This window comes from Vipera berus (assembly GCF_964194415.1).
Source record: "Vipera berus genome assembly, chromosome: 3".
Lineage (NCBI taxonomy): Eukaryota > Metazoa > Chordata > Lepidosauria > Squamata > Viperidae > Vipera > Vipera berus.
In genome coordinates this window covers 189,291,266-189,317,248 of record NC_138204.1, presented here as the reverse complement: position 1 = coordinate 189,317,248, position 25,983 = coordinate 189,291,266, and positions in this window count along the sequence as shown.

Sequence of the window (25,983 nt, the reverse complement as noted above, 5' to 3'; positions counted from 1 at the left end):
ATAGGCAAGGTGACAGTATACAGCCTTGCCGGACTCCTTTCCCAATTTTGAACCTATCAGTGGTTCCGTTTCCAGTTCTCACTGTTGCTTCTTGGCATATAGGTTTCTCAAGAGACAAATAAGATGGTCTGGCACGCCCATCTCTTTAAGGACTTGCCACAGTTTGTTATGATCCACACAATCAAAGGCTTTAGCATAGTCAATGAAGCAGAAGTAGATGTTTTTCTGGAACTCTCTAGCTTTCTCCATGATCCAGCGTATGTTAGCAATTTGATCTCTAGTTCCTCTGCCTCTTCGAAATCCTGCCTGTACTTCTGGTAGTTCTCGATCCACATACTGCTGGAGTCTAGCTTGTAGGATTTTAAGCATAACTGTTCTGTACCAGCCTGCTACCGGCCCTGCAGCAAAAGCAGGGACAACCCCTTTACAAATGGCAAGAGGCTGGAATAAAGCCTGCCAAATTTATTAACATAAAACAGAGCAAGACAAGACACCAACCATGAAACAGGAGCTATGAAACAGGAACTATCCAAGTGGGTGCCTTCAGCAAACCAGCCCTCCCACACATTCCCCTTAAATACAGTTCAGGGCATGGCCTCTCTCTGCCTCCTTCCGAGGTGCCCCATTGCCTTCCTCTGTTTACTCCTGATTGACTGCCTCCTGCGTCGGGCATCCTTGAACAGGGCCAGCTGTGGGTCATCTTTATCCACGCTGTCAGGCTCACACAGCTGGGTCTCCGTCGTGACCAGGTGGGAGGGGCCCGGCTGAGGGCTCTGCGGAGCCTCAAGGCCATCATCAGCAAGCTCTTCAACACCCCCCTCCTCCTGTTCTGAGTCGTCCGACCCAACTGCCAAACCCACAGGCTGACCCTGAATCACAACAATAAGTTTACTAGCGTGAGGAATGAGTGCAATGGTGCGATAGTTTGAACATTCTTTGGCACTGCCTTTCTTTGGAATTGGAATGTAAACTGATCTTTTCCAATCCTGTGGCCACTGTTAAGTTTTCCAAATTTCCTGGCAAATTGAGTGTAGCACTTTTACTGCATCGTCTTTTAAGATTTTGAATAGCTCAGCTGGAATACTGTCACCTCCACTAGCTTTGTTGTCGCTCAACTTTTCTAAGGCCCACTTCACTTCACATTGTAGGATGTCTGGCTCGAGGTCAGTGACCACCTCATTGTGATTATCAGGGATGTTAAGCTCATTCTTGTATAGTTCTTCTGTGTAATTTTGCCACCTCTTCTTAATCTCTTCTGCCTCTGTTAGGTCCCTGCCATTTTGGTCCTTTATCATGCCCATTTTTGCATGAAACGTTCCTTTCATCTCTCCAATTTTCTTGAAAAGATCTCTGGTCCTCCCTATTCTATTGTTTTCTTCTATTTCTTTGCATTGTTCATTTAAGAAGGCATTCTTATCTCTTCTAGCTATTCTTTGGAATTCTGCATTTAATTGGGCATATCTTTCTTTTTCTTTGCCATTCGCTTCCCTCCTTTCCTCAGCTATTTGCAAAGCTTCCTCAGACAGCCATTTTGCTTTCTTGCATTTCTTTTTCTTTGGGATGGTTTTGGTTGCTACCTCTTGCACAATGTTGCGAACCTCTGTCCATAGTTCTTCAGGCACCCTGTCTATCCTTAAATCTTTTTGTCACCTCTACTGTATATTCAACAGGGATATGATTTAATTCATACCTGACTGGCCTAGTGCTTTTCCCTACTTTCTTCAGTTTAAGCCTAAACTTTGCAACGAGAAGCTCATGGTCTGAGCCGCAGTCAGCTCCTGGTCTTGTTTTTACTGACTGTATAGAGCTTCTCCATCTTTGGCTGCAGAGCATGTAGTCAATCTGATTTCTGTGTTGACTGTCTGGTGATGTCCATGTGTAGAGCCATCTCTTGGGTTGTTGGAAAAGAGTGTTTGCTATGACCATCGTATTCTCTTGACAAAATTCTATCAGCCTGTGCCCTGCTTCATTTTGTACTCCAAGGTCAAACTTGCCTGTTATTCCGGTTATCTTTTGGCTTCCTACTTTAGCATTCCAATCCCCCATGACGATAAGAACATCATTTTTTGGTGTTAGTTCTATAAGGTGCTGTAGGGCTTCATAGAACCGGTTAATTTCATCCTCTTCAGCACCGGTGGTTGGGGCATAGACTTGGACTACTGTGATATTGAATGGTTTGTCTTGGATTCGAACTGAGATCATTCTGTCATTTTGAGGATTGTATCCCAGTATTGCTTTTCCTATTCTTTTATTGACTATGAAGGCTACTCCATTTCTTCTGAGGGATTCTTGCCAGCAGTAGTATACCTGATGGTCATCTGAATTAAATTCACCCATTCCTGTCCATTTTAGTTCGCTGATACCTAAGATGTCGATGTTCAGTCTTGTCATCTTTTGTTTGACCACGTCCAGCTTTCCTTGATTCATGGATCTTACATTCCAGGTTCCTATGGAGAAAAAATCTTTACAGCATCGGACTTTCCTTTCACCACCAGACACATCCACAGCTGAGCGTCCTTTTGGCTTTGGCCCAGTCACTTCATTCTTTCTGGCACTACTAGTACTAGCCCTCTGCTCTTCCCCAGTAGCATATTGGATGCCTTCCGACCTGAGGGGCTCATCTTCCAGCGTCATATCGTTTTGCCTTTTGGTACTGTCCATAGGGTTTTCATGGCAAAGATACTGGAGTGGGTTGCCATTTCCTTCTCCAGTGGATCACGTTTTGTCAGAACTCTCTGCTATGACCTGTCCGTCTTGGGTGGCCCTGCATGGCATAGCTCATAGCTTCATTGAATTACGCAAGCCCCTTCGCCACGACAAGGCAGTAATCCATGAAGGGGCAGAATTAATTATAGTGTATCTAAATCAAAAATGGTCAGTTGACAGCCTATGATTCATATGTGCCTTCGCCCCGGACACCTCTGAATCATTAATATATGGCTGGGAATTATAGACCAATATACTGTTCTTGGAAGGGCGTGATAGCTCAGCAATGAAAGATGCTGAGCTTGTCAGCTGGAGAGTTGACAGTCTGGGTTTGAAACCCCAGTGCCATGCAACAGAGTGAGCTCCCATTACTTGCCCTAGGTCCTGCCCACCTAGCAGTTTGAAAGCTTGCAAATCTGAATATATTAATAGATGCCACTTTGATGGGAAGGTAACAGCATTCTGTGTCCCTTTGGTAGATAGACAGGCTGGCCACTTGACCACGGAAAATATCTTTGGACAATGCTGGCTCCCATGACCAAGAAATGGAGATGAGCACCCTAGAAGTCGATGTGACTGGACAGGGAAACCTTTATGTAAGGAAAAGGTTATGAAAGGCTGATTTGGACAACAGCAGAAGATTAGAATTATTTGTTTGTTTATTTGTTTGTATGTTTAACAATAGAAGATTAGAATTATTTATTTAGCACATGGCATACAAGGAGGCTACAATGTTACGCACACAGTAGAAGTCCTGGTAGCCGACAGTTCCTAGTCTGTTTGTTACACCGATGCACCACAAAAGGGCACACTAGGTTAACACCGGCTGGCCTGCAGTATTCTTAGAGGAAGTCAGTTCATCCAGGACTTTCCTCCACCACTCCTTTGCCAATCACATCCAGGCAGATCCAGCACTGGTTCCAGCTCCCCATGCAGAACACAGCCAGTAGTTTCCCACCACCAAAATGGAGGTACTTATCTATCCACTCCCACACAATGTTTTCAAACTGCTAGGTAGGCAAGAGCTAGGGACAACAGACAGGAGCTCACCCTGTCCTGCAGAATTGCACTCGAACCACTGGAGTGATGGCAATTGCTCAGCACATCCAAGCGTCATTAAGCCTCTGCATCACTGCATCCCCACAGAAGGTTAGAAATAATTAGAAATAAAATATTAGATACAGATATATTAACTATGGTAGATTCCTTTTTTCATTGAACAATTCTTGATGTTTAATCTTTTTTTCCTGAATTTAGATATGTTCTAATAGCATGTGTTATTCATTATTTCTAACTGTAATTGTCCTTAGAGTAAAAAGTGTTTGGCAGTGATGCTAATGGTGAGATGCTGGACTTATTCTTGTTTTTAGAAATTTCAGTTTTTTTAAAATAAACTATTGTCTTATCTCAGGGACGCGGTGGCTCAGTGGGTTAGGATGCTGAGCTTGTCGATCAGAAGGTCGGCAGTTTGGTGGGTCGAATCCCGAGTGCTGCGTAACAGCGTGAGCGCCTGTTCCTCGTCCCAGCTTCTGCCAACCTAGCAGTTCGAAAGCATCTAAAAATGCAAGTAGAAAAATAGGGACCACTACGGTGGGAAGGTAACAGCGTTCCGTGCGCCTTTGGCGTCTAGGCATGCCGGCCACATGACCATGGAGACGTCCTCGGACAAGCGCTGGCTCTTTGGCTTTGAAACGGAGATGAGCACCAGCCCCTAGAGTTGGAAACGACTAGCACGCATGTGTAGGGGAACCTTTACGTTTATCGTCTTATCTGCCATCAATCAGATTCTTTTCTTCTTTGGTTTCTTTATTCCGTATAGCAACAGCACTTAGACTTATATACCACTCCATAGTGCTTTACAACACTCTCTGGGCAGTTTATAGTGTCAGCATATTACCCCTAACATTCAGGGTCGTCATTACAAATAAACCTCTCAAGTCCATTAGCTAATCCTGTTCTTTTTATAATTGGCATTTTGTTGTTCAGGCATGTTATCCATCCTGTTGTCCATAATAGGCAATTTACTCTGTGATGCAATCTGACATTGGGAAAAGTTACTCTGCATCTTTCCTTTGAGCCCTGCAAGACCTTGTCCCCCCCCCCAACTCCAGCACGGAGACGGCATTGGTCGCGCTGGTGAATGATCTCTGGAGGGCTCGGGACAGGGGTCATTCCTCTGTTCTAGTCCTATTGGACCTCTCAGCGGCTTTCGATACCATCGACCATGGTATCCTGCTGCGGCGTCTCAGGGGATTGGGAGTGGGAGGCACGGTTTTACAGTGGTTCTCCTCCTATCTCCAGGGACGCTCGCAGTCGGTGTTGACAGGAGGGCAGAGGTCGACCGCGAGGTCTCTCGTTTGTGGAGTTCCTCAGGGGTCGGTCCTCTCGCCTCTCCTGTTCAACATCTATATGAAACCGCTGGGTGAGATCATTCGTGGCTTTGGAGTTGGGTATCATCAGTACGCTGATGATACCCAGCTTTTTCTTTCTACCCCAAACCACCCCAGTGATGCCCTCAACGTGATGTCCCGTTGCCTGGAGGCGGTTCGGGTCTGGATGGGGAGGAACAGACTTCAACTCAACCCCGACAAGACCGAGTGGCTTTGCATACCTTCATCCCGGGTCTATTCGGATATTCCATCTCTTTCTATGGGGGGTGAATTATTACCCCCCGTAGATAGGGCTCGCAACTTGGGAGTCCTCCTAGATTCGCGGCTTACCTTGGAAGATCACATGGTGGCCGTGACTAGGGGGGCTTTCGCCCAGGTTCGCCTGGTGCGCCAGTTGCGGCCCTATCTAAGCCGGGATGATTTATGCACGGTCACTCACGCGCTCGTGACCTCTCGTCTAGACTACTGCAACGCCCTCTACATGGGGCTTCCCTTGAGGACCACCCGGAGGCTCCAACTGGTACAGAATGCAGCCGCGAGAGTTGTGTTGGGAGTTTCCCGATACTCCCACGTGACACCTCTGCTCCGTGAGCTGCATTGGTTGCCAGTTGTCTTCCGGGTGAGATTCAAGGTGCTAGTAATGGCGTTCAAAGCCCTCCATGGCATGGGGCCGGAGTACCTCAGGGAACATCTGCTGCCGGCATCAAGCTCCCTGCGCCCTGTGCGTTCCCACAGAGAGGGCCTCCTCAGGGTGCCACTGGTCAGAGAATGCCGTCTGGTGGCCCCCAGGGGGAGATCCTTCTCTGTGGGCGCCCCGGAGCTATGGAACCAGTTACCGGTTGAGCTCCGGACGGCGCCCGATCTGCGCTCCTTTCGCCGCGATCTGAAAACATACTTGTTCGAGCAAGCCGGCCTGGCCTGAGGGGGGATTGGTGGGGTTTTTTATCATTTTTATTGGGGTTTTTATTATGTATCAATTGTATTTTAATCGGGCATGCATTTAATTATTTTTTAATTTTTGTAAATTTCTGTGTTTTATTCTTGCCCTGTACACCGCCCTGAGTCCTTCGGGAGAAGGGCGGTATAGAAATGATAATAAATTAAATTAAATTAAATCTAAATCTGTTTATAGCTCTTTGCCAGTCCTGCATATTTTGTCTGAAATTCAGATTGGTCCATTTGGAATCGATACTTCAACTTGGGAAGTATATTCATGTTTATCATCCTACCCAAGGAAGTTTTAATTTTTTCCACCTTTCAATGTTTTATTTCTATAATTTATTGTAATTATTTTGAAGCGTATCTTTATTGCTTCCTATCAAGTGGAGACCTAGATCCTTCACTGAATCTTTTGCTATTTCACAATGTCACACTCTTGTTCTTCAGAGGTTAAATGCTTTTTTAACTGTTTAACTGTTTTCTTTTCACTGATCTTATATTCAGAAAAGCAGCCAAAGTCTTTGATTACATGAATCAACTGTCATATGGAGCTTCGTGGTTGTGAAATTATTAATATTATATCATCCGCATAGTATTTCATCTTTCATTCCTCTCACTGAATTTTAATTCTGATTGTTTGTGTATCTTGTTTGCTAGAACTTGCAAAATGATTACAAATAGTGTCAGGGAGAGTGGACAACCTTACCTTGTATCTTTACATATAGAAAAAAAGAGTTTTTCATTCATTGTAATCTTTGCTGTTTGCTGTTGATATATGCTTTCCACCCATTCTTCTCTGTGACTTATTTTGTCTAGAACTTCCAATAGAAATATCAATTCAAGTTGTCAAAGGCTTTTTCCACATCTAAAATATTACCACTGCTTTATGTCAGGCTCCAAAAACCAGAGTTACTTTTAAGTAGTTTTCTTTATTGTTCTTCACCTATAGACAGAAAACTTGCCAAACTAAAGCAAATGTTTACATCATTTAAAGACATACTGTATGAATTTTCAGGAAGTAGTAATTTTGACCCTCTTCCTTCCAAATAAACTGTCTAAACTTCATTGTGTTTTGGTTCTCTGGAATGCAGCCACACTCTCCTGGATATCCAGACTAGCTTCCACCACAGGTTTTTTTTAATCTTAAAGTTGATATTTGCAGTACCTTTATGATAAATCTAGTATAGTCTATCATGTTCCTCTTTGGAATATAATCTTTTGCTATATAGTAAGTACTAATTTGAAAGTAGGGATGCGGTGGCTCAGTGGGTTAGGATGCTGAGCTTGTCGATCAGAAGGTCAGCAGTTTGGTGGGTCGAATCCCGAGTGCGGCGTAGCAGAGTGAGCGCCTGTTCCTCGTCCCAGCTTCTGCCAACCTAGCAGTTCGAAAGCACGTAAAAATGCAAGTAGAAAAATAGGGACCACTACGGTGGGAAGGTAACAGTGTTCCGTGCGCCTTTGGCGTCTAGTCATGCCGGTCACATGACCACAGAGACGTCCTCGGACAAGCTCTGGCTCTTTGGCTTTGAAACGGAGATGAGCACCGGCCCCTAGAGTTGGAAATGACTAGCACGCATGTGCGGGGGAACCTTTACCTTTACCTTAATTTGAAAGTATTCTATCTTGTACAAATATCTTATAATTAATGTTCAATAAATAAATTTGTATGGCTGAGATTGCTTTGAGTCACTCCCTTCTTTGTGTATTAAAGTTACAGCTTTTCATATCTTTGTTATTGTTATTTGAATTTCATTCATTGTCTTCTTTAGTGTTTCCTCCAGTCTTTTCTTCTAATTTCTTATAATATTGGGCAATTAGCTTTTGTGGTCTGGTGCCCAATTCTAATTTTATTTATTGTTTCAATGTAGTTCTCTTGAATTGTTACAGACTTACTTTGTATGTATCTGTATTCTTCAGTGAATACATTACATTCTGACTCTTAAATGCATGTTTTCTGATTTTTCCTGTCAGCCTTATGTTTTGTGCAAAATTTCAAAGATGCAATCACGCTGTATGAATTGGAAAACTAAAGGGGGAAAAAATCAATAAAATTTACTTCAAGTTATAATTTAAGGGCAAATTGCTGTAAAATGTTTTACAGATGCTGTATAACTCTGCCAATTGCCAAGATCGACCAAGTATCTAACAACAAATACAAATGGATCTTTGTTGGAAATGCTGCGACAAAGAAGAAACCTTTTACTATATGAGATCGTTATGTAAAAAACTCCACAAAATACTGAAAAGTAATACATCATAGTATTTTTAAAAAATCCTAAAAATACAGTTCAGACTGACAGCATAGATGTTTTTATTAACTATAATCCCTGAAAACAGAAGTGACAAGTATCACAATTTACTAAGATACATGTAGACACTTGCAAGAACAAACCTTGTTCAAAACTGGAAAAAAGAAACCTTGCCAACAATAGTAAAATAAAATATTTTCTGTAATGGCAGCCATATTCCAAAACAGAGCAGACAGCAACAAATTAGCAGGTTTTTAACAAGGTTGGCAGTTTGGCAGGTTGAATCTCGAGTGCCGCGTAACAGAGTGAGCGCCTGTTCCTCGTCCCAGCTTCTGCCAACCTAGCAGTTCGAAAGCACGTAAAAATGCAAGTAGAAAAATAGGGACCACTACGGTGGGAAGGTAACAGCGTTCCGTGCGCCTTTGGCGTCTAGTCATGCTGGCCACATGACCACAGAGATGTCCTCAGACAAACGCTGGCTCTTTGGCTTTGAAACAGAGATGAGCACCAGCCCCTAGAGTTGGAAACGACTAGCATGCATGTGCAGGGGAAACTTTACCTTAAAAATAATTTTACCTCCATTATAGCCCACATTAGTGCCTATGGATATATTAATGAATAGTCAAGTAGATAATATTACATAAGTTCTGTTACCTTTAAATTTATCTGCTTTTATAGCTTTTAATTGTATTGGCTGATGGATTTTAAACAAAATTTTAATTGAAGTTTTCCTACATTTTAGTTCATTGTCTTATTCCTGCAAATCATGATGTGAGTCAGCTGGTAAATATTAAAATAGAAATTGAACGAAATCAGTAGAGATTTTAAAGATGCCAATTTTACTTTAGAAATTTTGCTTGCAAGATGATCCTGGTCCAGGTCCCAAAATATTTAATTAAAGGAGTCATGGTGGACTAGACAATTACTGCATATTATTTCTAATGTTGTCTTTACTAATAGTATTCACTGTTAATCAGTGGAAAACAACTGTGATGGTACTGGGCTCATGTCTGCTTTATAACTGTCCCATGGGAATGTGGCTGGGGACAAGGAACATAATATTGATTTAGAAAGGCTTTTAATCCAATCCAACCGGTGGACCTTATATTATTAGGAACAATAATCAACAAAGGATTGTATCATAAAATCTGTTTTTTGTTAATTGTGGTGATGTTTAGAGCAGTGCAAGAGATGGCTGAGTTTCTAAACCCTATTTGAGACCAGGATTTCTTAAAAAATGTACTTGTTCTCTCTGGACTTGCTGATGACTTCACACTTTTTTCATAAAGAAGAACATTTTTAGTTGTGCTTCCAAGAAATTTTCACCTATAAATCACACTAAGAGACATGTTATTTATGAAAGAGTCCATTGCTGAGCATATATTGCATGGAGGACTGAAATTGAGATATCTCTGTGTTAAGCACTTCTTGACACTCATCTTAATATATGAAAGAAAGCCCAACATATTACAGAGACCTCTTATGACTCAAATGAAGAGGTTCTGGTACAAAAGTGTTCCCCATTGCTCTGGAGATTCATAGCTCCCTTTTGAGATGGACGGCAAAGATGACTTATTTCAGGAAAGATCATGAACAAAACCAAAGGTGAGACCTTTTCATTGACTGTGAATCAGGCCAGCTTTTTTTTTTTTAGCTTTGGGGGAAATATCATTAGGGAAATATAGTTTCAAATTATTTGCTAAAATCTGGGTTTTTTGTAGCAAATTTGCCATTTGTTTCACTTATCATCTTAGCCCTTGGGACAGTGCCAAAATTTATGCTTATGTTTGGCAACAGTGAAATGTCCATGGGTCACATTGCATCATTGTGGAGGATATGTCCTGTACATTGTCTACCTTTTTCTGAGACTTCCTTAACACAGTTTTTTGAGAGAGTTGCTTTGCTCTTGTGACTGTTTTGCAGCCTGGGCAAAGCCTCAATCAAGGCTTCAACAAAATACCTTTTGTTGTACTGCTCTGCACTGCATCATTGACCTTCAAGATGCAAATATTTCCATGAAGTAAAGGGACCAGGAAGATGGCAACCTCAAAGGTGGGGATACAAAGTGTTAAAGCAAAAGGCCTTTCTTTGCTGAGTTAGATGCTATCTTGAAGTAGATGGCTTCAGCAATTGGAATCAAGGGTGACTCCAAAAGTAAACTTGTTTTCCTCTCTTCCTCCTGTTGTAATCATTCATTATTGGTTTACAGGGGTTAAAACAATGCCCAAAATTGAATTCTATTCTTCACTATTTTGCCCATGCAGGAAACAAAAGAAATCTGGATTCTAATGATGTTTTCCCTTAGTTATTTTGGATGATTGTGCAACTGATTATGAGTGATTCCTGTAATTCAAAGAACTGATTTTTTGAAGTTCACCAAATATGCATTGGCATTTTTACCCATCGACTGTGAACATGGAGTAATGAAAAAGGGTGACATTGTGTAAAAATTGACTGTCCTTGGTCTGAACCGGTGACATTTCTATTCTCTAATCACATATGCACAAAGTTCTATGTTGCAGAGGCAGGTGAGCAACAGGTATTGACATAAGATTCATCTGAGCAACTTTGTATAAATCATCTGTGTGATTTATTACAGCATTACATTTTTGGTTATGAGGGAGAAAACGGAGAATATTTTTAGTTTAAATTATATAACAGATTCAGACTCTGAGACTCAAAAAAACTCATACATAAAAGCGTATTTGTTGGTTTTTTTTCCTGTCTTCAGTAAAGTAGGAAAAAATGCAGTATAATTATGTACTGGGAATTGAAGATATATTTCTTTGTATGGTATAGTGCATGAAAACAATAATAACACTGAATCTGAAATTACTATGTGGTCTCATATCACATATGAAATCTTAGAACTTCAACCAAGTCATATTAGACTAATTAAGTGGATACAGATTTTACAGGATGGTAAATCTTGGTATAAGTCCACTGAAGAGTGAATTCTGTTCATACACCATAACAAGAAAGGAGGCAGGTAGGGTATTCTCTCTCCCTATCCTTTCCCCCCTCAAAAGTGTTTTTTTTAAAAAAAAATGAATGAGCATTTGGCTACTCTGTTCTAAAAAGATAATTTCATACTAATATATCTCTTGTATTTTTAGAAGAATCTACGAAGTTTGGTTAAGTATCTTTCTCCATACTGAATTTGGGGCAAAACTTCTTTTATATCCCTTCTCTTCCCCAGTGGGGTCAAAAAGAGAATTTCTTGGCAATTGATGACTATTTTCTTTATATTGCTAGTATGGATAGCATCCTAACTTGGTATTCTCCAAAAGCCAACAGTCCTTGGAATATGAGTGTCCATGGGGAAGGCTGTCTTAAAGCATTTAGGAAAGCTTTATAGCTGTATCTTACTTGGTTGAGTAGTACTTGCACTACTTTGGTATCAAATCATCAAAACATGCTCTGAAACACCTGTCTGCACCATTTTAAGGTAGCTCTATCTTTTCCCAGGTGCTAAAACATCTTTTTCTAATTGATTTCAAAATGTTGCAAAGTCCTAGTTAAGCATTAGCAAATCAACTCTTTCTTGAAAGAAGACTACAGAAGAAAGAAACCAGTAAGATAATATGTGGATGTTGACTTGGTCTAAAGTAGCTTTCTACATTAATTCTTAATACATTGGCAAAATAAATGATAGTTGAACTTCATATTGCTATCAAGTAAATATTTTAATAACTATAGCAATGAAACATTGCGGTGTGACTTTTGGGATAAAAAAATCTCTTTGGTTTTATAGCAGAAAATGGATGGCACTTGGAAAATAAACTAGCTAAGCAGCCCACCCCAGTACTTTTAATACCAGACCTTTGATGAAGTTCAGAAACCTTTATAGGTATTCCCAGCATTATTAAAAAATGCCTTTGTGGCAGTTCTTTCCATAAAAAGCTGAACGTTATATAAAAATAAATAGTCTATGGAGAAGGATTATTTCTTCACAGACTCCTGTGCCTGCAAAAGCAGCCAGTCAAATTTGAACAGATGCTCCCTTGACAGATAATGCAGCATGAGGCATTGGTAAATCAGTCATAGGCCATACTTATAAATCACAACATTTCAGAGGACTCACTTCAGCTCTTGCAGTTAAAATGCACTTTTTATCTCTCTCTCTTTCTCTCTTTCTCTCTCTCTCTTCTTAATAAGTGCAAAGGGCCAGGTTGATATTGAACTTGAAATTGAAAATTATGTCATAGAAGTGAACAGTGAGATCCATTGTTCGGGTTCAGTGCTCAAGGTTGATATTGCGTTACAGTCTTTTCTATCTATTCTACAGAGCTCTTTGAAAATGTCCATGAGACACCAGCTGGCATTTAGACTGGGTTTGTTCATTGGGTTGTGAAAGGATACCTAAAATCTACCGTTGTTTTTGAATATATTTTATATATTTTTACTTTATTGTAACTCAGGATCAAGCTGGAATTCTAACCTGAATTGTAGAGTTGTGCCTTGAACATACATGCTAGGTTTTATACTAATAACACAAAAAATATCTGATCCAATATTCATACACTTGTTTAATCCTTGCATACCGCAAGATGGAATGGAATTAGGTTTGTAGCCCCAAATGACTGTATTCAAATATTAAACTAGGTCAATTAAAGATGTAACAACTACATTCACTCTAATAAATTTGGTTAGTATTAATCTTGGTTAGTTATTGTAGTTGCTAAGTATCTTATATTAGCCCAGCCTGTTCGGTTAGTTTCTGGTTCAATGTATTGTGCAAACCAAGAAAATAAGACAATTCAGTAACCTGGTGAAACATGTGTGAACATAGCCAGTTTGTACACATGCATCTCACTGTATGCAAGACTGGAAAGCAACAGACATGTATTGAGTTTTTTCTGCCAATGATGAAGCTAGAAGATGCAATTTAACTTTTGTATTGTGTTGACGGAATATAGGGAAGAGAACATGGTACGCAAAGTAGTTTGTATAAAAGATGATCTAGCAAGTAGACTTGCCATTTCCTCAAAGTACAGAAAATGTCTGAATGAAAAAAAACACTAAAGAATCTGTGATTTCAGGGGAGGAGATTCTGTAGTCAAGCATCACTACCAAATCAGTTATACTAAGTTTGAGTTATCAAATGAACCCAAAAGATGCATTCCCCAAGCCCAGGTTCAGTGTGAGCCATCAGAACTGCAACCAAGAGGTTTACAACTGATTGGGTTAGTATGCTCAGAATTTGCTCTTTTAAAAAAGAGAAAGTAACTGAGTGTGTTTAAGGCCAGAAGACTGTTTCTCCAGTGCTTTTTATTTTGTAAAGAAAAGAAAGAGTTTGAGAGAGAAATGTGAAAGTTGAGGCATACGAGTCTTCATTCTAATCTCCAGCTTGAGTGAATTGCTCCCTTGATGTAGCAACATCTGGATTGCTATCTTACTCCATGGTCAAATGGCTTCTTGAAACCAGAATCTGCCACCAAGAGATACATCTTAATTAATAGAAAACTGCCAAGTAGGCAAATCAAATGAAAACATTCATACTGTTTAATTGTTTGGAGATAATGAGGCTATGGACCTGTGCATAGGGAATGGGATTCCTCTTTGGTTTCTTTTTTTCTGTTCTTTCTTCAGTAACTCTAACTGGGCTCCAAACAACTTCAATTACATATTGATGAAAACTCTATTCCATCTTTTAATTAACTCATTCTAAAACAATTGCCCATAAACAAATAAAGAGGATTAAAAAGACAGTGATAGCAAATCAAATAAATCAATAAATAGATATGTTCTGTGTATAAATTTATAGAGCCTTGGTGGAGCAGTGGGCTAATGCCTCCTTAAGTAACACCAGCTGCCTGCAATTACTGCAGGTTCGCATCCCACCAGGCTCAAGGTTGACTCAGCCTTCCATCCTTCCGTGGTAGGTAAAATGAGGACCCAGATTGTTGGGGGCAATTAAGCTGACTTTGTAATAATGCCGCTGGGGTGTGTGTGAAAGCCCTAACAAGCAGGCATATACATAGAATGAAGGCTACTGCTAAGCACATTGGTTTGTGCTTAAATTGTAAGCCGCCCTGAGTCTTCGGAGAAGGGCAGGATATAAATGGGATTAAAATAAATTTGAAAAGAAATTAAACAATCAATTTACAGTTCCTGTAGTGTATACCATTCCTGTGTCAACATAATATGAATCTTAGTGAGAACTAAATGAGAGGTTATAATTGGGTTGTTAGACCCCAAAAATCAATTGCTAATTTGCCTTTAGTCTAACTACTTTATTACAACAATCCTAAAGATCAAGGTAAAGCAGAGGTTTAATAATAAATACCAAAGAAAGTTATATTAACAAATCAACTTTTTTTAAACAAACAAAAATCCTTTATGACTGCAATCTCTCCATCAAATTGCACAGATTCTTGCTGCTGAATGCAAGCTATATATGAATACTTTTGAATGGAAATGAATGAAAATAAAATACCACTTCTATAAGAACTGAACCACAACAGTACTGCTTTCACAGTAGTCAAAACTAAAACCCAGTATTTAGCTTGCTTATTTATCTTGGACAAGAAGTGAAACTTCTCTTGTAGCTTTATACAGCTTGCCTGAACCCCCCCCCACACACAATTAACTATGTTTATCAAAATGAAGTCTCTGAACATCCCACTGCACCTACATAGGAGGTTAATGGTGTATGAAGCATTAGCAAAATCAGGACTGAATGTGCTGATGTCCAAAAGAATTGGCAGCTTATATGAGGAATGCAACATCATGAGTTCTATTTTTTTTAGAGGTGAACCCCTCAGTCAGGACTGCAGCCAGAGATGAGGCTGTTTCTGCAGGATTAATTCAGCCTCCAATCCTTTCTGTATGAACCTTCTTCTTTACTTTCATTCAAGCTAATATGACCAGGAGTGGAGGTGGGATGGAGAGATGTAGTAGAAGTATGGTGTCCCATTCAACAAAATAAGCCCCAAAGCAGAAATTCTGGATTACTATATTCTGAAACAAGAACATATTGCCATCTACGAAGTGCTCCAAATTACGTCTTGGTTCATCTCATCTACTACTGATTAGCCAGAATAAAAATGGCCAATCTTTGGCTCATGTGATGCAGAGCAATAAGTAAACAGTGTACCTGCAAACTTATTTCCTCATAAACTTTTGTACATATAAACAGTATTCCACTCCCAAACATTTTCATAATCTTAGCTATGGAGACGAGGATAAAGATTCTGCTATTACAAGCTGTTCTGCTGCTAGCAGTTGCCCTGCCCTTCAGCCTTGCAAGAACAGAAATGTTCAGAAAATTGGACTAAGCAATAGAGGCAGGCAGAAAAAAAAGGCAAGTGAAGTTCCTGAACTTTTATTTACTTACTTGCAAATGGAAAGAGAGCAGGGAGGATTTGAGGAGGACTATCTGTAAGGAAAAGAATGAACATCCCAGTGGCAGATCAAAGCTCTTTTGAGGGCCAGGGGTAGTTCACATATTCCAGATGAGTTAGAATATAGAAGGAAACATTATTGGCAAACTAGGTTTGAATCTCTTTGGCTATTAATAAGACAAAGGATGCCCAAAGAAGAAAAACATTTTATCAATTTTGTCAAGACTATTACTGTATTGAACCTCAGCTTCATTATCAAGGCTTTATTCTTCAGCATGTCAGTCTGTATAGAAATGCTGCAGTTTCTAGATACATAGAAACTTCACTGCCCAGATTTTTTTTCCTCTGGTTTGTCTAAGAGTTTCATAATTTAAATCAAATTTATAACAACTGGTTATCAGTCACACTTTTTCTCAAGTGATACGCAAAACAATGCAAACTTCAAATAAGTAAGCAATACCAAGCGAAATAAAAGTCATGAGAAGCAAAAAATATTCCCTATGTTTCATGAGAGAATCTAGCCCTATAGGTGGGGAAAACACAGAGCTTCAAGTTATGAAATTTCAGGCATGGAACCAGGGGATGGAGAATAATTCTTTAAACACTGGAATTGGAAAATGTTGATGGAGTGAAAAAAAATGACAATAATTTATGAAGGATATAAATACAAGAGTGGTGCAAAGCAGTGCTTTTCCATGCTGAGGCATTCTCTTAATGCAGACCATTGCAGGAGGTATCCAATTTGAGACAGTGCTTCAGCTCAGAAATTCAGTTGCTCCCACCCAAGGCTCAAATGCCAGCTGCTTTACTCCAGTGGGAAAGAGCCTCTGCTGCTGCTTCAGATGACTGATTCAATCCAAGCTTGTTGAACCATAACACCCTTTCCAAGATCTGCTCAAATAAACACAAATGGCCTTTTGAAATGGTCGCCTAAATCTGCAGGCAAAGGGCTCAAAAACACGACAGAAGGATTTTCTTCATGAAAATTATGCTGGGAATGTAATGAAATGGGAAAAGTCAGGAGGGCTACTGGCTGCTAGAGTGAAGGTTTAATTAAAGGCAAGACTGTAATAGACACATGTGATGGCCACCTAATGATTAAAGAAGTGGATAACGCCACACTTCTTCCATAAGAATTTAACTGCAATTCTTTTCACCCTAAAAAAAAATCAAAATCAAATTATCTTTCATCAGACTAAATGAGAACTGGAAGGAAAAAATGCAAGACACATTCTCTATGCAAGATTAATTTATATAGGTATACAGAGTCCATGGCAGGTATCGTCAGAATAAATGCACTATATCCAATGTGCAATGTTTCCCATATGTGGGATCAAAAATTATTATTGAGACAGTAATACTTTATATTGCACTGAAGTGCTGCCTTGTGCCCTCCAATTAAAAAAGGAAAACCTGTTAAAAAGATGAGTGTGTGTTTCTTCTCAAAGCTAACAATAGTCCACAGGGACACATTCTGCAGCTATTTGCTCATGCACAGGAACCAAATGAGGTATGAGTCATCAGAAGGTGTAAAGAAGTGTTGACAATGAACACAAAGAGAAATGAGGAATAATTCTGAAGCACAGCAGCTGAACAAGCGACAGACTGCAATGTCTAACAAATACTGGCAAACAAAGATAAGAGGTGGCTGAGTGTAATGTAAAAATAGACAAATATTATGTAGAATGAGACAATAAAGGCAAAGCTTGACGGGAGAAAAGCAAACAAAAAATTCCCAACACTTGAAGCACTGAAGAAAACTTCTGAAAAAATAAAATTGTGGAAAAACAGAAATTGAAAAAATAATGGGAGCGAGAAAGATCAGAGGCATTAGACTGTACCGTTTGGTTGGGTCTGTTGCTGGGGGATCCAGAACTTGTATGGGCTGTGACTTGGATAAATCTGAAGCAGACATTTGTATTATTATCATGATTTACTAATTGATGATTATGTGCTATCAAGTTGGTGCCAATTTTACTGACTACACAGATTTTTCTCCAGAATGAACTCTTCTTAAACTGGTTCTTCAGATTTTTCCCTGGTGCACTCATAGCCTCTGTAATTGAGTCAGTTGACCCTACTGCTGATCATCCTCTTCCTGTTCTTTCCTTCCACCTTTCCCAACATTATATTCTTTCTATCTTCTTCTTTAAAATCCAGCTTTTGCTTCCATAGACTGCCACATGCCAAAAATTGCAAATGACTGCCTGCAAAGTTCTGATCTTTGTAATTATCTCCTGGCAACAGAATGTCTTTTTCAAGCCCTTCATGGCTTTTTGTTCCACATTTTATATTATGACATATTTATTGGCTGCTGGTTCCTTTATTGCTGATACTCCATCCTAAAAGGAAGAAGCGGTCCACCTCTTCAATATTTTCATTGCCAATTCTATGGCTAGTTGCTGTACCTATAATAATTTACTCTTCTTTATTCTGTTGAGAGGCAATGCACATTTGTTTTCAGACTGATTCAGAAATCTGAACTGAATCCAGCCAACTTAAAACATAAGTATGGACTTCCAAATTTTAAATTTTGGAGTGAATTAAAAGTAACAATTGGATCAATTTTCTGAATCAAATTAAAATAATCAGATCTTGCTTGTTTTAAAAGATATACTTTCCAATTACAGTTATGTTACTACTATATTCTATTTGTGGTCTTGTTTGCTTGGCTTTTTGCTACAAAATAATGGAGGATTTTGGCTTGTAATCCTGCTCAGTTTTTATTTTCCAGGATTAGAATTTTTTATTGCCTTGATGTAGGGAACAATCAGAGGAACAAGGGCCATTAGATTGTTGCCCTCTCCAGGAAGAATATCACAAAGTGTAATTAGCCTGGCCTTAGTTATCAGCCAGAGAATGAACAGTTAGTGAAGTGCCAATCAGTATGAATCTGATCCATTCTACTACCTTGGTTAATAAGACAATTTTCAGATCATTCAGAATATTTGAGGTGGACATTCATTCATTCATCCATAACTTTCCCTAATAAATGGACTTTCACCTGCAAATTCTCCTTAAGCCCATATAAACTGATTAGGAAGAATTTATTTAATGAGAGTTTGTTACATAATTTTCTCAATATAGGATTATTTTTTACATAAAAAATGTAAGTTGCCTTTATTTAAACAAGCAACCAAAATACAATAGGGAAAAAACAGAGTAAAACAATAAGAATATATTCCTTTATATTCCATTATAATTAGATTCTTCATACTTATATAGAGAGTTTTTTCTAGCAAGTTCAGTATTGGTTGGCCATTCAAATAGTAATTATACTTAACTAATCTATGCCTGTAATGATTAGATGTATCTTTCCAGTACTGAAGGACTAGTCTTTTAGCATTAAAGAACAATACAATCTAATTTTTCACACACAATTATTTGAAAGTAATGCTGTTTTTTTTGCATTGGTTCTGGGTTTGCAGAAGTAAGAAAAAAAAGTCATGCTGGCATTTATTACCAGCTGAACAAGCAAAGACTAGCAAATAATTTTCATTTGGCTGCAAATCCCTTTAATACCATTTGATCAAAAGGATTCACTTAGAGTCTGATGATAATTGAGTGTTGCTTTTCTTCACTACCACTTCTCATTTAATTTGTTAAGGACATTTGCTTTTGACTTTTGAATTTCAGGATATGTTGCTATCAACATTCATTAACAAGGTGGCCATTGTGCAATTTTTTTGGGGGGCTCTATAACCTACTTCTCTTTGCACACTTTAATTAAATCCCAATGAAAGAAATTAAGAAAATTAGGATATCCTCTCTCCCATGGAATTTTTCAGATTGGGAAGCATGAGCATCCACTATGAGGCTTTGAGAGGGAGGAAAACTGGAGAACAGAAGAGGAGTGATAGAGTTCTCTGCCACCTTCAATGGTAAAGTAAGCTCACTAAGAAAAATTTGAAGAAAAAAAAAAGAAAGCCCACTCTCAAACAGACTGAGATTAAAGTAGAGAAATATAAGCCTCTTTAGTGGGAGGGACATTCTATGGGAGAGAAATTGCTAGACAGCAGTATTAAGTGCTATCATGATACCAATCAATAGATGAAGTAGGAAAAGAGATAGAACTCACTTTTGCTTTGTGACAATTTGATTCTCCATAGAAAGTTATTATGTCTAGTGATCCTCTATTTCTGTCCATCTCCTTTCAACCAAACACTGTTATTATGCTGCTTCACTAAGTGACTGAAGAAGCTGCACACATAACTGAAATGAAAGATGGATGAGCAGTGCTCAAACCGACTTTTGTTTGAGGAAATGTTTTAGCTGCAAATGAAAAACCATTTTTGACAAAATAATCAGAAACTAATGGATTTAAGAAGCAAACTAAAAATGTGAACAGGTCATTGAAGTTATGAAAATTAGCATGACCTCCTCTCATCAACTGAGGTAGATTTTGAAGAAACAATGGACAGAAATAAGTCAAAAGTAATAATACCTGACTTACATCCACAGGTCATAAATCAGAGGTATTTGATAGTGCCATAATAGAGATTTGTAACATTTCAAGAGCTACAAAGGCTAAGTCTGAAATCCTAAAGATTGACATATTATCCAAAGCTCAAACTAATTATCACATGTAAAGCTGGAGGGAAAGACAGTGATGATCAAATACAAACTCTAAACAATATGTGCAGTACTGACTGTAGTCAATATTTTATGTCAATACAGAAGATGTTAGGACTGTAAATCATTATATGAGGCTATACAATATTGCACTCAACAACAATGCTATATTGAAAATATGTCAGAGTTGAGAAGGTATATTTTGAGATTTGTTTGGTTTTTAATGTATTTAAAGGAATGAAATGCCCATAGTTTATAGAATGGATCTGGCTGAATGAGTTTTTTTTAAAATCAAAGTATTTCTTATCTGCCTGTATTCTGACTCTGATAATGGAGTTCCTATAAGGTTGTATTCATTTTGCAAGAGATGATTTGAAAACATAGCAAAATATGGGTAATGAGAGATATTTATGAACTAATGTGATGGTAAAAATCTAAACTTCTTAAGAATTCTTTTCATTGGGTATTCTATCACGAATAAACAATAAGTCAGAAGATGCTAGATAAACTCAGATACTCATCAGCCTAACTAGCTGATGGAATAAAAACAATTTGAGGCTAAGATTGAATACTATAAAAGAAACAGCCAAATGATCTACAGGGGGGAAATGAGGGCAATCTTATGAAAATCTGCAAGTCAATTGTATTTAGCTATCCTGGAGACAAATTGGATCAGAAAATTATAGAGTTGGAAGAAGAATTTGAAGTCATGAAGTCAAACTCCTTGTTTATTCCAAAAATTAACTTGTTTTGCAAAATAAATTGAAAATTACTGATAAAACTTTATATTAGACATGTTGTGAAAAAATGCCTCCCCATACAAATAGTCTTGTGGCAATAGTCTTTTACCCTTGTAAAAAAGACACTATTTGTCTTCCACATAGAAATGACATTCACATCTCTTTCTTTTGCACAGCTCTTCATCACTATGCAGGCTCCATTGCTAGCTACACTTCCTGTTCTGGAAAAATCCAGTGGGAAGTATTTGCACATTGTGTCTTCTCTTGAATTTAAGGCAAATATGAGGGGAAACTCCAGACTGCTTATGTTGTAATGATGAAAGACAAGATACACACTGCCATAGATCCACCTCAACTACTTCATAATTAAATTAAATTTAAAAATCTACTCCCTACCTATGAAAATGTTTTTCTTGTCTTTAGGGGATTTTTGTTTTACGTGAAATTGAAGTGGAATGGTTCAGTAAGGAGATTAGAACTTTGATTTTACAAGGTTACAAATGCACTAAAATGATGGATTTGAATTAAGATTTTGGAATTAATCATAAGAATCCTTCCCTAGGGAAATGCTTTTCTTTAAATTCTTTTTAAAAATGACGAGAATTTGAAAAATTGGGCACTAGTTGGACATTAACACAGAACGAAGCAAATATTTTAATATTGGACATATTGAAGGATGTTTTTGAACAGTGGGCTCCGACGTTAATTTTAAGAATATCTGCCTCTTTGGATACACTATGTTTAAAGATGTTTTGAAAAAGGAACAAGTTATATTTGAGAAGATTGAGATTAATCTGAAAATGGTTTTTAAAATGATAAGCTATAAAAATGATATGGAAAAAGGTGCTACACTGGACATGCAAAAGAAGTTGGCTGATGTATTAATAATTAAAATGGATGTACAACTTTCAAACCAAGAAAGGAAACGACATTTTTCTTACACTAGAGTTACAAAAGAGGCTTGTTAAAGCTTTGAAAATTTTTGTGAAACAAAGAAAAAATGAAAAGAAATCAAATTCTAGGATATCATTAAAAAGGTAAAGGTTCCCCCGCACGTGCGTGCTAGTCGTTTCCAACTCTAGGGGCCGGTGCTCATCTCTGTTTCAAAGCCGAAGAGCCAGCGCTAATCCGAGGATGTCTCCGTGGTCATGTGGCCGGCATGACTAGATGCCAAAGGCGCACGGAACGCTGTTACCTTCCCACCGTAGTGGTCCCTATTTTTCTACTTGCATTTTTACGTGCTTTCGAACTGCTAGGTTGGCAGAAGCTAGGACGAGTAGCAGGCGCTCACTCTGCTACGCGGCACTCGGGATTCGACCCGCCAAACTGCCGACCTTCTGATCGACAAGCTCAGCGTCCTAACCCACTGAGCCAGGGACTAAACATCAAGGTGGTTAGAAGCAAAAGGAAGGAATATAAAGTTGGTTTATTTGACCAAGGTTAAAATAGATATGTTGTTATCTCTGGTGACCATTAATGGATTTTTGCTGATCAGAACTGAAATGGGGGAGGCTTTAAGTATTTGTGCATGGATAAGAGATGGGATATAGAAAAAAAGATCTTTTTATTTTAAGAGAAGGTGATAAGTCTCAAAGGTGCTTTTCTAGGAGGCAACTGGAACATTCTTGTTTTTTTTCTTTGAAGATGTTTTGCTTCTCATCCAAGAAGCTTCTTCAGCTCTGACTAGATAGTGGGGTATGGAAGGATGCCCACCATCTAGTCAGAGCTGAAGAAGCTTCTTGGATGAGAAACAAAACATCTTCAAAGATAAAAAAAAAACAAGAAAGCTCAGTTGCCTCCTGAAAAACCAACTCTGGGACAACCATGACCTGGATGAAAGAGAAACTCCATAGACAGAAGGTGATAAATTATTAAAATTGTTTATACTTGTGATGAAGGCAGAAGTCATTTCTTTTTACATTTCTTTTATTTTTCTTTATTATATTCTTATTTTTCTTTCTTTTCTATTTTTCTTTCTATTTTTTCTTTTCTACACTTTCAATTTTATCTTTTTATTCTTGTTTTAGTTTGTATTAATTTTTATCCTTTTAATTGGAATAAAATTGCTATTGGAAGTAAGACATGCCTAAATATTCTGAAATAATGTCTGATTCCTTTTGCATAGTTTCAAAAACCTCTCTCAGCCTATAGTACTGGTAACTGACGTTAACAAGAAAATCTGCAAGAAAAGAAACAGAATGGCGTGTCTGAATATTTCATAATCTAATATTACTGCCTAGAGATCCATTGAAAAAAAACTTTGTCTTGTTTGTGATGGTTCTGAGAGAGAAAGAGGCTGCCTCTGTGAATTCAGGACTTGCCATCACAGAATAGATCCATTTAATTATATCACTGTTTTGTGAAGAGGTAACATTTAGGGAAGAATAATGCAACTTTCACACATGACTTTAGATTCTTTCTCTCGCTTCCCATGAAATACAAAACAAATCTCAATGCTGAATCTAGTTCCTTATTAGCCAAATAAAATTAAAAAACCCAAACAGCTTTATTTTGCAAATACCACTATAATTTCTTAAAATTCAAGCTTTCAGTCACCTAAAACTCATATTAGTTATTAAAATACAATTAAAAATACTATTCCAAAGATCCAAGTTTCAGCTTGCTTATACATATGCTAAATAGATATTATTAACTTCAGAGATAATGATAACCCTTTATATTGGCATGTAAAATAAAGAATGGACTCATTTACAAAACAGATTGAAATAAATAGTTCTAACGCATTGAACTGGGAACATCTTTTAAATTGACCCAGGGCAAAAAGGGCCCAAAACACTGACTTATTACCTAAAAAGTTGTTTCCTTAGTGTCAAGATTGGTACTAAACAATATGTGTTGCATCTCATGAGATCACTTGCAAAATATACACAGTTAAGTGCACAAAGTAGCTTTGGCTAAAAGAGATGAACTGAATTGGACCTAAGAATTAGCCCTGTTTTTTTATTGCTTCTTTCCTGAACCTGTTAATAGTCTCTTTGATGTAAGAACTATCCAGGATAGAGGAAAAAGGATCAAACTATCCTTCCTGATTAATTATCTTCTGCTATAGGCCATTTCTACAAATTCTCAGCCTTTTGGGAACAGAACACTGCTGCTGTTTATCTTGACTGAACTCAACAGGACTCACTTCTGTGTAGCCGGCACAGGATAATGCTATAAAAATCCAAGTGTCAGCTTGGGAGAAATAAACTAGGCCATTTCGAGGCAAAGAAACTTTATATTGCAGTTCCATGTTGGGAGCCAGATTGGAAGCTCCAAGTTGTGGTGGATAATGGGAGATTCCTGGAGGCTCTTTTTCCATCATTTTGATAAACCAGAAAACAAAAGCCTCTTGTTTATCTCTGATGATATATATTTGGCAGCCTGGATTCTTGGGTCACTGCCCACTACAAACTTGACATAGTGCAGTGTAATTGATCCTATGCATCATTTTTTAATTTGTGTGGATGGTCTACATAAAAATGCAATCACACAGCTTTGCTCTAGATGCAGTAAATAGCTGAGCCAAGATTTACTCTCCCTCCAGATTGCTTAGCAATGTAAATCTACCCCTCAGTTGTGCAAAAGAGGAACTTTCCCTTGTGTAAAGTGGCTTGTTCCACCTTGAGATGTGTGTTTTCTCATTCGTAAGCTTTAGCAACCCTCAACTTAAACTTAAGATGGAATATATATATTGTCAGCTGTTGACTTACAAACCAACACTCTATTGTGGTATCACCTTTTGAACAATGTGTATACTGGGAAGGATGCCAGTGTTTCCACAATTAAATATTTTCAAGATGTGTACAAAGGAACTGTTGTTCTTCAGTTCAAAGTATATAAACCCAGCTCAACAAAACAATGAATCCTATTAAAGTGTGCAATGCTTCCTTGCCTCTCTCCACAAAAAAGACAGTTATTTATACTGCTACTTGGAAAAGAAGTAGCCTAGAATTTGTAATAGCCAGAAGGCTGAACCTTTCGAGACAAGAATGCAAACTGCATGCATTCACATTAGTGTCAATGCATCTTAAAAGCAAATATTTCCTCACAGTCAGTTCTGGTTTACTAAACTGAATCAGAAAAAGTTAGGGAGGTTCATTCTTCTTGGAGAATGTGACACAACCTAGTTTTAGAAGGCTTTTTGATTCTGTTGCACTGGCACTGCAATCTTAGTTTAGGACCATATACTTGCTTGACTTATTTACTTGCTCTTTGGTTACTTAGCTCTTTACCTTAGCTGGATATAATTTCTGATGTCCCAATCAACCAGAAAGAAGCCTTTTTATTTACCATAATGGACACCAATTCCCTCCCTATACAAACAAATAACAATTCCATGGTGACCTAATCAAGGGTCAAGGGAAAGCTAACTCATCCTCAAACAGCTAATAGTCAGTACACATGATAACTACCAAGTAATACTGGTATCATGATGATGATGTTACCATTGTCCCTTGTTTGTTCCTATTTTCCTCATTTCATGCTAGTGATATATGGAATTTTCCCACTACACAAGCACGGGAGAACCTAGGCCCTTTCACCTTTGGCTAAAACAGCTTACAACAATGAGCTGTTGAGAATTGTCACTCAGAAATACCTGGAGGGCTACATGTTTCTTACCACTATACAACAGAAGTCATTCCACAGAAGTGGGTTTAGCTGGCTGCAAAAAATCCTGCTAAAGGGCAGGAAATATTTTTTCTCTCATTGCTAACCCTTAATAATTGTCCAGACATGATAACCCCCAAAGCTATATGGAACTAACAGCCATCTTAAACCTTGCTTTGTTCCTTCTCAAGAGGCAAATGTTTTAAGCTAACGTTACTTGAACAGAGATATTTTGTAAATCATCTACTCTGTGGGAGAAGTGTCAGTACCTATTTCTGTCTCACTAATATGATGGAGTCTGATTTCAAAGAACAAACTGCAAGGGACTCTTTATGGCTGAGGCTGCTCATTGTATTCAGCAATTGTTCTCTGTGTATCACATGCCTGCATGACAGAAGGAGTAGCAGGCTTGTTTGGGCACATGCAAAGT